Source organism: Rhineura floridana, chromosome 15, assembly GCF_030035675.1.
Source record: "Rhineura floridana isolate rRhiFlo1 chromosome 15, rRhiFlo1.hap2, whole genome shotgun sequence".
NCBI classification, from domain to species: Eukaryota; Metazoa; Chordata; class Lepidosauria; order Squamata; family Rhineuridae; genus Rhineura; species Rhineura floridana.
In genome coordinates this window covers 17,733,885-17,748,225 of record NC_084494.1, presented here as the reverse complement: position 1 = coordinate 17,748,225, position 14,341 = coordinate 17,733,885, and the positions used below count along the sequence as shown (strand labels likewise).

At 46.3% G+C, this 14,341-nt stretch overlaps 1 protein-coding gene across 11 annotated transcripts in view; it reads left to right on the top strand.

Moving 5' to 3' along the window:
* Positions 1 to 14,341, top strand: part of AHDC1 (AT-hook DNA binding motif containing 1) — a 236,896-nt gene that overhangs the window by 46,836 nt on the left and 175,719 nt on the right. The gene's annotated exons all lie outside the window — the stretch shown is intronic.

Here is a 14,341-nt window from a genome sequence, read left to right as displayed (position 1 = left end):
AAGCACCCCATGGAGTCTCCAAAGTGACACCCACGCATAGCTGGGGCCATTGTGTCCTCTCTGTTTCTCCATGGCTCAGCTGGACCCTGGTAGATCCCAGCGTGAAAAGGTTACCATAGCAACCTGCAGTTGTTAAACTAGCCTGAGTAAACATTAACAGAGAGACCCCCTGTGCAGTTCAGGGTCAGAGGCTGGGGTGCTTGGCAGGAGATGGGAGGGGGGTGTCAGCTGGAGTAACCAAGGAAGAGGAGGGAGAAAGAGAAAAGAAACCACTTGTTGTTGACTTCTGTAGCTGGATGTGAGGCCTTGTCCAATTGTGGGCCTGACTTTGTGGGGCAGACTTGCCCTGCAGAAGAGAGCAGAACTGAGAGGCGAGTGATGCTTTGGGACAAACCAGGATAAAGGTTCCTCCCCCCGCCCCGAAAAACCCCTGTAGTGCTGCTAGCCTACATACAAGAGGCAAGAGCCTGAATGGGATGGAGGACTTGGAGCAGTGCACAGCCTAAGGCGGCTTCCACAATCCACATTCTGGCTATACCTTGCTTCGTTATTGCTGACTGACTCTGGAATGCACTCTTGTCTTTATCCACCTCCGTCTGTGAACCAGGGTGGCAATGTTGGGAAGGGCCATAGCTCAGGGGTAGGGCACTGGCTTTGGATGGAGAAGATCCCAGGCTCAGTCCCCAGCATCTCCAGGGAGGGCTGAGGAGGACTCCCCTTCTCTGAAACCCTGGACAGCCAGCCACAGCCAGTCATCTGTTGAGCTAGATGAACCAAAGGCCTTGCTAAGGCAATTTTCTGCATTCCATGAATGGGGGGGTCAGTTGGGGGGGTTGGGGAGGGGGGCTTAAATCTGTGGTCAAGAGTGCCTGTGGTCAAAGCTTGCAGGGACAAACTGGGGGCCTCTAGGTTCCATTTACAACTTCTGGGCAGCACCAAGGAGGGAAGATTGGGATTAATTCCACGGTGGGGTTAGTGTCCCTTTCTCTGGGGAGAGGGCAGCCCTTGTGGGTTTGAGCCACAGCCCCCTCCCCCCCTCCCTCCCCCCTCCCTCCCCCCACCTTTCCTAGCTGTCCACAGAGCAGGAGTACTTGGAGAGCGCAAGGGCAGCCTGCCTGCTTTCCTTGTATCTTGGGAACACCTAGAGTGGGTCTCCGGGGGTGGAGATTTTGCATGGAGCCAGGAAGTTACAGAGTCCTCTGTGAGAAGCTGGGGGATTTTTCTTCTCTCTCTCTCCTTCCCTTCCTCCCTCCCTCTCTCTCTCCAGCTCAAGGCTGCCTGCGGGGGCTGTCAGTCTCATTTGATGGGAGGAAGATGGCTTCGTGGGCAACATGAGAATGTGTGGTGTGTGCTTGGGAGGGGGGAAAGGGAGGGGGGAGCCTTCAGAATGATGCAGCTTTCAAAAGCCCTGTGTTGACTCACAGGCTCTAGGCTAGAGTTATCAACACCTGCCTTTAAAGGGTGTTTGTGCTTTTTAATTGCTGCAACTTAGGGGGAGGCCCAGCAGGTATGGATTGGATGCTCCTGCTTTGTCTCTCATAGCATTGTTGCTGGGTGCTATTCCAGCAATTGGATAAAGAATGAGCAACCTTGAAACCCCTGCATTTAAAAAAAAATGTTTTTGCATCAGATGGTTCATCTTAGACAGTAGTGATCAACTCCTGCATTTCTTCCCCATTTCACAGATGGGGGAGCTAAGGTACAAGGATGGTGCACAGGAGTCCACGGAGGAATCACCAATTGGTTCTACATTTTACTTTATATTTGGTGCAGTACTGGTGTTTGATATTGGGTAACATGCATAGCTTAGTGGTAGGGTACTGGCTTGCATACAGAGGGTCCCAGGTTTAATTCCCTGCATCTCCAGCTAGGACTGGGAGTGTATGCTGCCTGAAATTCTGGAGAGCTGCTGCCAGTCAGCGTATACAATATTGAACTAGATGGACCAATGGTCTGACTCAGTATAAGGCACTTTTCTATGTTCCTATAATAGTGGCTTTTGCTTTTAAACCTTGGTACTTAAAATCTTCAATTTTTTGTCCCTTTGCACAGGAAGTACAGTAGGGCCCTGCTTTTTGGCAGCCCACTTTTCGGTGTTCCGCTAATACAGCGGCTTTCAATTAGAGTACGGCCCCACTCATATGCCGCTTGTTCTGCTTTTATGGTGTTTTTCGGGCATCAGGCGCCATTCTATTGAATGAGTTCCGCTTTCGGTGGGTTTTGCTTTTAAGCGGGGGTCTGGAACATAACCTGCCGTATGTGTGGGGCCCTACTGTACACCGGAACAGAATCTCCGATTTCCTTGTGGAGTGACTACTATGACCATAATGTTAGGTGCTGAAGTGAACAATCTTTATTTTATTTTATTTTTGCATCAGTGAGATGGAGTCTGGGGTGGCTGTTTGTATTTTTTGGTTCCTGCAGGGTTTGAAGCCCTGGAGCAGCTAATCTGAACACTCTGAAGGCCAGGAGAAAATCTACCCAGCTGCCACTCTCATTGATGCAGGTGTGTGGCTCAGATAAACATGGGCAGGTTCTGCCAAGTAGCTGGTGATGGCAGCAGCTCAGTGAGGGGGTGTTCTTGCTGTTCTTTGGATGCAAAGAAAAATCACAGCACTTGGTATGGCAAAGTCGTCCTCGGTCTCCCCCCTGCTGCCCCCACGCAGACAGTGTTTTCTGCAGTCCTGGGATCCGAAGCATGTGCTCCATCCTCCACATATTTTACTTGGCACATTTGGGTTTTCTAAGCTCCTTGGACAAGCAACAGAGGCTGTGTAATGATCTCAGACCAATTAAAGGACAAGAATCCCGTGTTGTCTTTGCGGCAGGACCCTGGAGGTACATCTGTACTACAAATGTGAATGGGTTTTAAATCAACTTTAGCTGTCAGGCTGCCCCTTCCCACCCCCAGGAACCCTGGGAACTGTAGTTTTTCTTTTCGTTTCCGTGATTAGTGAGAATCCTCTGTCAAATCCAGTTCTCCCAAACTTCCTAAAGATGGAGGATGTGTGCAAGAAGCTATGACTATTAGAGTAGTCTGGAACTTGTGTTAAGGCTCCAGTCCTTTTGAACTCTGTGGGGCTTAGCAGGTAGTGTGTAGGGTTGTACAGGAAATTTGCCTGATGTGGGTTGTGGGGAAATGCTGTTGCTTTTTGCTCCCTGGAAAGCTTGGATACATGTACAGATATGCTCTGGAGCAGCTGGCCTTTTATTTGACTGCTCCCCTTCCAGGGTTTCCCTCGGAGCCTGTTCTGACTCTCTTTGCCGTTTGGGGAGGATAAGCTGTGGCTGGCTCGTTCCTGTTGTATGCGCCCTCCCCACATCCTTGCTGACATTCTGAACACAGCCCTCAGTAAGACGCCATCCAGCCATTGTGGCTGGCGGCACCCAGAGTTAGTGTCACGGGACTAAGGCAAAGGGGGGGGGTCGGGGGTGCATAACAGTACATTTGTGGTGAGGTTGGGGTGTTTCTCAGCAGCAATTCTGCTGCCTCCCCCGTGCTCTGCCATTGCTGCGATGAGTCAAATTTGAGCTTCTATTTCCTCCCTAATTTCTGGCTGTTGCCGCTGTCCTGTTCCAGGGTGTGGTGACCCAGATGCTATCATTCTCCCCCTCCCCCCAAACTTTGAAGCTTCTGTTAAAAAGAATGCTCTTCCCTGTGCTTTCTTAATGGAGCCTTAACCCCCTGGCAACAGGGGTTTGCATGCAACCTGGATGTGAGATTCCCCCCCTTCCCCCTCTCTTTTCTTCCAAGCTTCGATAGCCTGTGCAAGCTGGTTGTCAGCCATGGCTCCCTGCAAGGTTGGCAAAATTGGGGATGATGGGGCTTGTAGTGCTTCGGCATTCGTTGTGGAAAGGGTCCTCTGCCCCCTCATTTGTGCTCCAGGCTTCAGGACAGTAATGGAGCTCATTAGTTGGAGGTTGCAGGTGCCCTGGCTACCCTGCTAGTCCCAGAGGGCTGTTAATGAGCGGCCATTAATGAGCACCTCGGCTCTGCACTCTTGCTCCTTCTGAGCAAGATTTGAAGACAGGAATCCCAGGGCTGTGTGTGGAAATTGCAGAATTGTCTTGCAACGGCAGGAGAAGCGGGAGTATAGTTCAGACTTCCTTGGCTCCGATAGGAAAGAGTTAAAGGGACAGTTTCCCCATCACCACCACCCGCACTTTCACAGAGGTCAGTCTGGCTAGGTCCTTTTTTTATATCCTCCCCCCCTTTCTGATATTTTGGTGCCGTCTTGTATGTGACCTTAGCTTTCAGTCCCTGCAATATGTGTTGGCAGATGGAGGCGTTCAAATTTCCCTTCTTAGGGCTGGCTGTGGCTATTTGTGAAAACAGGAGCGTGCCCCTGCATCTCGGCATCTTTTTTTTTTTAGGGGGCTTGTGCTCCTTGTGAGTAATGGTTGTTCCAGCAGATGGGACCTGTGCCACACAGCAACATATGCATGGGGAGCGCATAATGGGTTTATTGGTGCACTGCATGAGGGCAGCTATTCCTTCAGCAGCAGTGCTCTAGTGACAGGGTCTGTGTGGTGTGGCTGAAGCTGTTTTTGTGTGTCACTGCACCCCTTCTTTGGGGCTCTGGTGCTGCTCCGCCTACTCCTTCCCACTGCTGTGATTGCTGTTGGCCCTGGCGGTTAAATGCTGATTGCACTTTCAGGCCTTATGGCCTAGTTGTCTAACAGCCTGAAACCTGCAGGAAGATTGAGTAGAGACTCCCTGCCAGCAGTGTGCCTGCAGTTGGCTGATTTCCCCTCTCTTATGAGCTGCCACTCGCACCTGATGATTAGCTCAGGCTGCTTTCTTCTTTTGCCTGCAACACTGAAACCTCCCCCCCCAAAAAAATCAGTCCCTTTTGCTACCCCAACCCCTTCCCTGCGACTGTTGGCCTGAACTTGACTTCCTTGGAGCTTATAGTTAAATGGGAAGTTATCTGTGGGCAGCATAATTGAATGGGTTGACCATGAGGAAAGCATGTTAGAAGCCTTTGACTCCTGTTTTGGCCAGTGATTTCCTCTGTTCTGTGACAGAGGACAGGCCCTATTCCCATGTCATATTATGGAAGTCATGCTGAGAATTTCAGGTGCAGGGTGGATTTTTAAGATCATGCTTTAAGTTTCTAGTCTTCATGGTGGGGGAGAGATAATGCTTGGGAAAGAGGTGCATGGAATCTCTGCAGGCATGTCCAGTGTTCTGGGAGAGGATGAGTTTTTGTCTACCCCACAGGGGATGTGCTCATATCCCCTTCTCATCTATGCTACTTCTGTTGCCACACCAGTCCTTCCCGGCAAGTGGCAAATCTTGAAGGAAATGTCCCCTCAATCCTGATCCAACATGAAGTTTAAACCTGAGAAGAAACATTTTACATAAAACAAGCACATACACAAATCCAACCAGTATGCAACAGTTAGTTTGAGCACAGAATTTTGGTTTCATTTGATGTGGAATGTGGAGCCTTATGGAGTGGAATGAAATATACAAAAAACCTGCACTTGGCCTTTTACAGTGGGGGCAGGAGGGAAAGGTGAAAAGAGAATAGGGCTGATGAAGTGAGTGCATTTTTTTTTAGTAGCACTTGAAATCTGAGGACGATCATTTATTACTGTACACTGTAGATAAAAATCAATAATTTAACAACCAGTTAAATCAGATGTTTGAAGAAATTGAATTATTAGCTGTCTCTTATTTTAAAAATACCTTGTATGTATGAATTCAGATTTCATGTTAAACAAGAATATTGGAGGCTATGCTTATTGTCTCAATACTAAATCAGGTCCATCTATCTAACAGATTGACGTAGTTCAGAAATAGTGCCAAACCATGTTTTGGGGCTTTGGAGATAAACCTTCAAGAGGCATTGGGCTTACACGTTCCCTCCTCACCTTGTGTATGGCTTTTTCCTGGTTTGTGGCAGACCACAGTTTGTCAGTTCAATAAACTGGCAAAACAGAAAAGATGGAGGGTATTGCCGTGCATGCACCGGAGGTCATTTGAAGACCTATTTTATGCCTTCCAAGTGCCTGGGCTTTTCAGTGTTCTGGTTCTTGAATTATGAGCCAGTTATTCTGCCAATCAAACAGCATCTGTGTTTACTTTCCTTGCCATAGCGAAACACTGTTTTGCCAGAACTACTAGATGAAGTTCTGGGTATCCAATTCTGTCCATGTTTACTTAGAAGCAAGTTTCACTTGGTTCAATGGGACATGTATATAGTGTATGCTGAGTCAAATCATTGATCCATCTAGATATTATTTATTTATTTATTTATTTATTACATTTATACGCTGCCTTTCTGTTCATGCTAGAAACCCAAGGCGGCTGACATAAAGTTCCCAAGCGGTCTCCCATCCAGCCACTGACCAGAACTGACCATGCTTAGCTTCAACGGGGAGCTGGCCTCATGTGCCTTCGGACCATAGCCTGGGATAGGCATTCTTGACACTGATTGGCAATGGTTCTCTAGGGTTTCAGACAAGGATCTTTCCCAGCCTTACTTGGAGATCCCTGGGATTGAACATGGTAATTTTTGTGTGATCTACCACAGATCTATGGCCCCTCCTCTTAATTTGATTCCAGTTAAATGTGTGTGAGACTGTAGCCTAGGGCAAAACCACACTATACATCTAAAGCACATCCTGCGCACATGATTTCCCCCAAATAATCCTGGGAACTGTGGTTTTCCCCCTATGGAGCTACAAATTCCCAGCACCCATAACAAACTACAGTTCCTGTGATTCCTTAGGGGAAGTAATGTGCTTTAAATGTGTGTTGGATGTGCTTCAAACGTTTGATTTGGGTCTTAGCTTTCAAGTATGTGATCTTGCTTAGTACCCTTGCATGTGTGCACAGAGCAAAACAGAAATCTCTCTTACTTTGCAGTAATTTTTCACTGCAAAAGGCATGTGATTTGCATGGTCATAGTGTTTGGATTGTGTTCCTAGGTTGTCAAAAAGCTTTATTTAGTTGCAAGTCACAATATTGTAGTGCCTATAACAGCCAAGTAGTAGGCAATGCATGCTTAGGAAATAACATGGATTTCAAAATGAGGAATTCCCTGCTTTACCCAATGAAAACTGCTCCAATAGAGGCAAGATCTTCCTCTTTCCCCAGCCTCTTGTTGCTTTCTTGCCCCTGCTTCCATCAGATGCCATCAAAGTGTGAGGCGTTTAAGCTGTGATGTGAGTGGAAGGATTTCATGCTTCTTCCCCCCCCACCTCCTGCTGGCAACTTTAATGAACAGTGACAAGCTTCACAACTCTCCGCTGATATTCTTCCACCTAGGACAGCTACACAAATAGTAGCTATGTGAAATGGTCTAAATCTGCCAGATACGTGACTATCCTCTGTGTGGCAACAAGCTAGAACATCTGTGTCAGATACAGTTAGGCCCAGCCCTGTTATCAAACACAAGAAAGTTCTTTCTCTCCCCCCCCCCCACACCTTTCAGTTTCCCCCCCAATTGGATCATCCTGCAAGGTATGACTGGCTGCAACCACATTCAAATGATTCTGAGTAACTGTAGGCTTTGCTTCCCTTTTTACTCCAGTAAGGCATTGCTTCCTGTTCCCAAATGCATTTTAACTCTCAACTCTGTACATAACTGTAACCCGAGCACCTTCTTTCAAGGGCATCTCTGAGGTACCATATGGCTTGGTTTAGAGAGTAGCACCACTGCAAACCTGTAAAGCAGGTGTGAGAAGCAGGAGGTCACTGAGTGCTCCAAAGCTCCTTATATGCTGATTTGTTGTGTGTGTGTGTGTCTTTGGAGCACTTAGCTTCACTGTTAATTTCATAATCTTAGAATTGGCACTTCTTTGTTTTCTAGCAGGTTGCCTTGCTTAGGCAGAATCTTAACAGGTACAGCTGTTCCAGACATGCCGATACAGCAAAGAGAGTCTGCATCTGTTGAGTTTCTACATACCATGGAGCTGGTTCAAGGGAGAGGGGGACTCTGTTGATACAAGGCAATCTTCCCCAACCTAGTGCCCCTCAGAGGTTGCTGGACTACAGCTCCCATTATTTATTTATTTATTTATTTATTATTTAATTTGTATCCTGCCCTTCCTCCCAGCAGGAGCCCAGGGCAGCAAACAAAGCTCTAAAAACACTTTAAAACGTCATAAAAACAGATCTTAAAATACATTAAAACAAAACAACGTTAAAAACAATTTAAAAAAACTTTTAAAAAGAGTTAAAAACATTATTAAAAAAACATATTAAGCAATTCTAACACAGACGCAGACTGGGATAGGTCTCGACCTAAAAGGCTTGTTGGACGAGGAGATCATTGGCCATGCTGATTGGTGCTGCAGTGCAAAATATCTGGAGGGCACCAGGTTGGGGAAGGCTGGTACTAAGGTAACCACCTCACCCCCCAACTTCTTGAGTTACAGCACTGCACAATGTAATTAAACTCTAGCTTGCAACTCTGGAGGTCCTGTGAGGTCCACTGAGCCCTGGTTCAAATCTCCGAGTCAACTGCAGAGGTTTCTCTGCTTGTCTAAAAATGGGAACAAGTGTCATACAGAGTGCTCATGAGGATGAATGAGGTAAAAGACATCTTAGCAAATACAGCCCATGCCAGCTAAATAATTAAGTAGCCTCTTGGACACTTTGACTTAAAAAAAATTTTTTTTACCATGACGCCCATGGGGTAGCAAACAGTTACTGTTGATATCGGACAGGCCTTTCCTCATTTTATCCACACTTTCTTCTCTTTTCTCTCTTCTCCCATCCCTCAACGTCATGCACATAGTTTTCACTTCTAATTAGCACGCTGGGCTATTCTGAGCCCACACTTGGCCTTCAGTTATCTTCTCAGAGGGATTCATAGTGTATGGGAGTGGGGTTGCTAGGTGAAGGTAGCAGCCATTTGCTTGGCTTTGAAGCAGGGGTTGGCAGCCTGTCCTCGTAGGTTTGGTGGTCTAGCCTCATAGAACAGTGGGACTGAAAGAACCATATTGTTGGGTTATATGTTTTTTTAAATGTACCACTGCAGAGGGGACAGAACATGCCTCTTCTCTTGGAAATAAAAGAAGTGATAATGGCTGGCAGGCAGGTCAGACTGTAGCTCTGGGCAGGCATTTCTGGTGATCAAAGGGGATTTTGTGTGGAATGTCTGTGTCAGCTTAAGCAGCATGTGGGGGAGATCGAACGTGCTGGAGCAGGCGGTAGGGGGGCAGGGTGAGCAACAGCTCTCCTTGCCCCGTCCTCTGGATGCATGGCAACTTCCTGACCTCTAATGATCCTATCCTTGTGGGGAGGGGGCTTGGCTCTGCAGCGGGAGGGAAAGCTGAGCTTGCCAGGAGAGGGCCTGAGGATGCCCTTCGGCTCTGTAGCAAAGCGTAGTGTAGTGGACAAGAGGGAAGCTTGGGTTGTAATAGCTCCCAAATTGCTTGCTTGGTGCCTGCCCTGCCATGCTTATTGTTGTGGGATGTAATCCCCTTCCACTAAATCACGCTGAACCTGTCTTGCCACAACACATCCTAGCAGTAACCTGGTACTTGCGACCTACGTGGGAAAAGCTAGAAACTCCTTCTTTATCAAGTTAGCTGCTTTGAGGGTGCTCCTGGATCAAGCTTTGTCATGAGAGGACCAAGTAGTCTTGGTGGCACAGAGTGCTTTCCACCAGTTCAGGTTGTTGTGCCAGCTGTGTCGCTCCTGGAAGAAGAGAGCCTGGCCATAGTTATCCCATGCTCTGGCAATATCCAGGATTGATTACTGTAATGTACTGTACGTGGGGCTGCCTTTGAAGACTGTTCCAAACCGCAGTTACTGTAGGGTTGCTAATTGGGGCTGGATACTGGGAATAGATTATACAAGTGCTGAAAGGGCTGTGTTGGCCTTTGCCTCCTGGTCTGTTTTCTGAGCACAATTCGAAGTGCTGGTGCTTTTAAAGGCCTGCACAGCTTGGGATCCAGGTACTTGGAGGAACTCCTGATCCTGTATCACTCTGTCTGCACTGCAGTCATCTACAGAGCATCTCTTCTGTGCGCCCTTGCTGTCTCACTTTGGATAGCTACTGGAAACACACAGAGAGAACCTTCTTGGTTGTGGCACCATGATTTTGGAATTTCCTCACCAGGGTGGCCTGCCTGGCCACTTGCTTTGTTTGTTTATTTGTAAATAGATTTTGTCCTGCTTTTAATCACAGGGGGCCTAACACTCACTGCAGACGAGACAGTCCTTGCCTTCAGGCTTAAACAAAAGATACAACACAAAAGGAAAATGGACTGGGAGGAAAGAAGAAACCAGCAAACTCAGATACAACTTCTTGGTTACAAGTTCTTCTAATGACCAGCTGGGATGGGAAGTTGAAAAGAGAGCCAGGAGCAGAGAGCTGCTGGTCTCTCAGCTGTGCTGATGGAATGGCCGTAGTTCCCTCCCCTTCCCTCACTTTTACAGCTTGATGTCATAGATACTGCCAGGTAACCGTTGATGGAGGGAGGAACCTGTTCATCCTTTTGTCTCCAGGCAAAGAACTCTTTATTCTCCCAAGTCATTCCAGTTGTTTGAATTTGCTGGTCTATCGCTTGGAGGAGGGGGATACTGGTTTTATAATTTATGTATTATGTTGTATTTTTGTAACCTGCACTGGAAACATTGTTCTGCGATATATGCATTCCTTAAATAGATACCATGGCTCTCAATGGTATAGATACAGTCAAAGGTTGTGGGAGCTTTGTCTGCAAATTCCTTTGGCTTGGGACATTGCTTGAGCTAGGGAGCAGGTTAACCCAATGCTTTTGCAGTCTGTTGTTCATACCCTTCATCTCTTGGGAGAAAACCCAGAGAGTGCTATTGCGCTCATGTCTTGCTTCTCCTCTTCCAATCTGGCCACGGTGAGAACAGAATGCTGGACTAGACAGGATTTTGGTCTGATCCAGCTCAGCTGAGTTGGTGTGGTCATTTCCCCATTTGCAGTCCTATAACAAATTATCTTAGCCCAGTCTGCCAATCTGCTACCGAATTGTTCAAGGTGCTTATTCTGACATATAAAGCCCTGCACAGCTTAGGACTTGATGGACTGTCTGTTGTCCAGGTAATATGGTTAACATTGCCATGTTTGCCAGGTTTCTGCTATGTGGCAACATGTGAAAGAGCATTCTTATTTTTGGTACCCTGACTATGGAATGCCCTCTCGTCACAGATCCAGCTGGTGCTGACCTTGATCATTTTTTCTGTGGCAGCTAAAAGCATATCTAGTCACCCAGGTTTTTGGTTAATTGGAGGTGGAGCTTGGGGTCCTCCCCTTACAGATGTGCTGATTGTCTTAATGTGTGGCATTGGTGCTGTGAGTTTTTAGGTAATATTGGTTGGTCTTATTATTTATGATGATTTTATTGTAATTTGCTCTGGGAATTATATTTTTAAATTAAAGAAATGTCTAGCCATTTCTCAAATAAGTAATGATTGTAAATCAGGATGGGACACCTGTGGCTTACCCTATTGTTGAGACTACAGTTCCCATAATCTCTGACCATTAGTCATCCTACCTGGAGCTGATGGGAGCTAGAGTCTAGACCAGTGGTTTACACTAGACCAGTGGTTCCCAAACTTTTCCCCATGGACAACTTGGAAACTGCTGAGGGTCTTGGTGGACTACTGAATAATTTTACTCCCTATTGTAGCAATAGTAATGTACTATGCTAGATGCTGTATGGTTTTTAATTATATTTTTACAGACATGCTGTGGACCACAGTTTGGGAACCTTGTTGGACTACAACATCCCTGACTAATGGTCATGCTGGCTGGGGCTGATGGGAGTTGGAGTCCAACAACATGGGTTCCCCTTCCTTAAGGCATCCTTAACAATGACTTAAGTATTTTGGATTAATAGCTGTTGTGAGTAGTAGGCAGGCTTTTGGGTTTCAATCCTTTTAAATTAAGGATTGGCATATAGTCAAGAACTGAAGATGGCAAATAAAGATGCACAAAGTTTGAGCCTTTTTTTGAAAAGAGACTTCTGTCTTTTATACAAAATACTGTAATAAACTAGGATTGGGGATCTGAAGAAAAATGTAAATGTATCTTCTTAAGCAGTCCAGCAGTATCCTTGTGCATGAATTTCAAGGAAAATGCCTCACTCGAGAAAGAATGAGTAAAACTGGTAATGAGAGAAGCTAGTGGTATGGTAGATTAGGCTTCTTGTAGATTGGGTGGTTTTACCACCAAATATATGGAATCTTGGCTTAAGGTTATTCAAAGTATACCATTTCCCATAGCTTCTTTAGATGCAATCATTATTTTTCTTGGCTACCATTGACGATTGGGTGGTTTTAGACATTTTCAGCTAGTTGGTTGTGTTGAGTGAACAGCTAGGATCTTGGTTGCTTCAATATGGAAATATGCTTGCTTGAGCAGATTGGAATGAAACTGCTCCCATTACTGCAGTCTTTACCTGCCAACATGGTACAGAGCAGTTTAAGTAACCGAACGTGTTATCTATCTCTTGGGACTAGTTCCTGCTTAGGTTGATCAATTTGTGTCTGTGCCATTCTACTTAAAATGTGCGGCTCACCTGTTGGAATGAGAATCCATACCATTGTTTTTCAACTGGTGGGTTGGGGCCCACTTCCAGGTCATCCCCTGATCTAAGATGAGTCACAACAGCAGCACCGCCATACAAATATATAGCAGCAAATAAAGAAATGGGTACTCGTATGTATTTTTGGGTTAAAAGTGGGCCCTGGGTCTGAAAAAGTTGAAGACTTACTGGTCTATACAAAACCTGGAGCTAAGTTCAAGATATTACTTATTTATTTGTTAAATTTATATCCCACCCTTCCTTCCAGAAGGAGCCCAGGGCGGCTAGTAAAAAAAACTAAAAGCACTCTAAAACATCTTTAAAACAGACTTTAAAATATATTAAAACAAAACATCTTTATAAACATATTAAAACAAAACATCTTTTAAAAAAGCTTTTAAAACCATCTTAAAGCAATTCCAATGCAGATACAGACTGGGATAAGGTCTCTAATTAAAAAGCTTATTGAAACAGGAAGGTCTTCAATAGGTGTCAGAAAGATACCATAGATGGTGCCTCGCTAATAATAATAATAATAATAATAAATTTAATTTCTTCGTCGCCTATCTGGCCGATGGCCACTCTAGGTGACTTACAAAATTGTTAAAATACAATTGATAAAATACAATAATACAATATAAAAACAATACATCTGCAGCAACAATATTAAAACTGGGCAGGAGGCATTACAATTATAACAATTAACCCTCCCCGGATACCCCGAAGGCCTGCTGAAAGAGCCAGGTCTTTAAGGCTTTCCGAAACACATTTAGGGAAGAGGCGTGCCGGAGATCTTGTGGGAGGGAGTTCCAAAGAGTGGGGGCCGCCACTGAGAATGCCCTCTCTCTAGTACCCGCCAATCTGGCTGTTTTTGTTGGCGGGATTGAGAGAAGGCCCTGTGTGGCCGATCTTGTCGGGCGGCATAATTGGTGGCGTTGAAGGCGCTCCGTGAGATAAACTGGGCCAAAACCGTGTAGGGATTTAAAGGTCAATACCAACACCTTGAATTGGGCTCGGAAAACAACTGGTAGCCAGTGTAGGTCGAACAACACTGGTGTGATGTGATCTCGGCGGCGACTATTCGTAAGTAGTCGAGCCGCCGCATTTTGTATCAGTTGTAATTTCCGGACCGTTTTCAAGGGTAACCCCACGTAGAGCGCATTGCAGTAGTCTAAACGAGAGGTGACCAGGGCGTGTACCACTAGTGGGAGCTGGTGAACAGGAAGGTAGGGTTGCAGCCTTCGTATGAGGTGTAGTTGGTACCAGGCTGCCCGGCTCACTGCCGAAATCTGAGCCTCCATGGACAGCCTGGAATCAAGCACAACCCCAAGGCTGTGGACCTGGTCCATTAGGGGTAGACTCACCCCGTTGAACTTCAGGTCAATGTTGCCCAACCTTCTCTTGTCCCCCACAAGTAGTACCTCGGTCTTATCAGGGTTCAACTTCAGCTTGTTCCTTCCCATCCATCCACTCACGGATTCCAGGCACTTGGACAAGGTCTCCACAGCCAACTCTGGTGAAGATTTAAACGAGAGATAGAGCTGAGTGTCATCCGCATATTGATGACACTGCAGCCCAAATCTCCTGATGATTGCCCCCAGCGGCTTCATATAGATGTTAAATAGCATGGGAGAGAGGATAGAGCCCTGTGGCACACCACAATTGAGAGGCCAAGGGTCTGATACCTCCTCCCCCAACGCTACCTGTTGGTACCTGTCAGAGAGAAAGGAATGGAACCACTGTAATACAGTGCCTCCAATTCCCAATCCCTCCAGGCGAAGCAGAAGGATACTGTGGTCGACAGTATCAAAAGCCG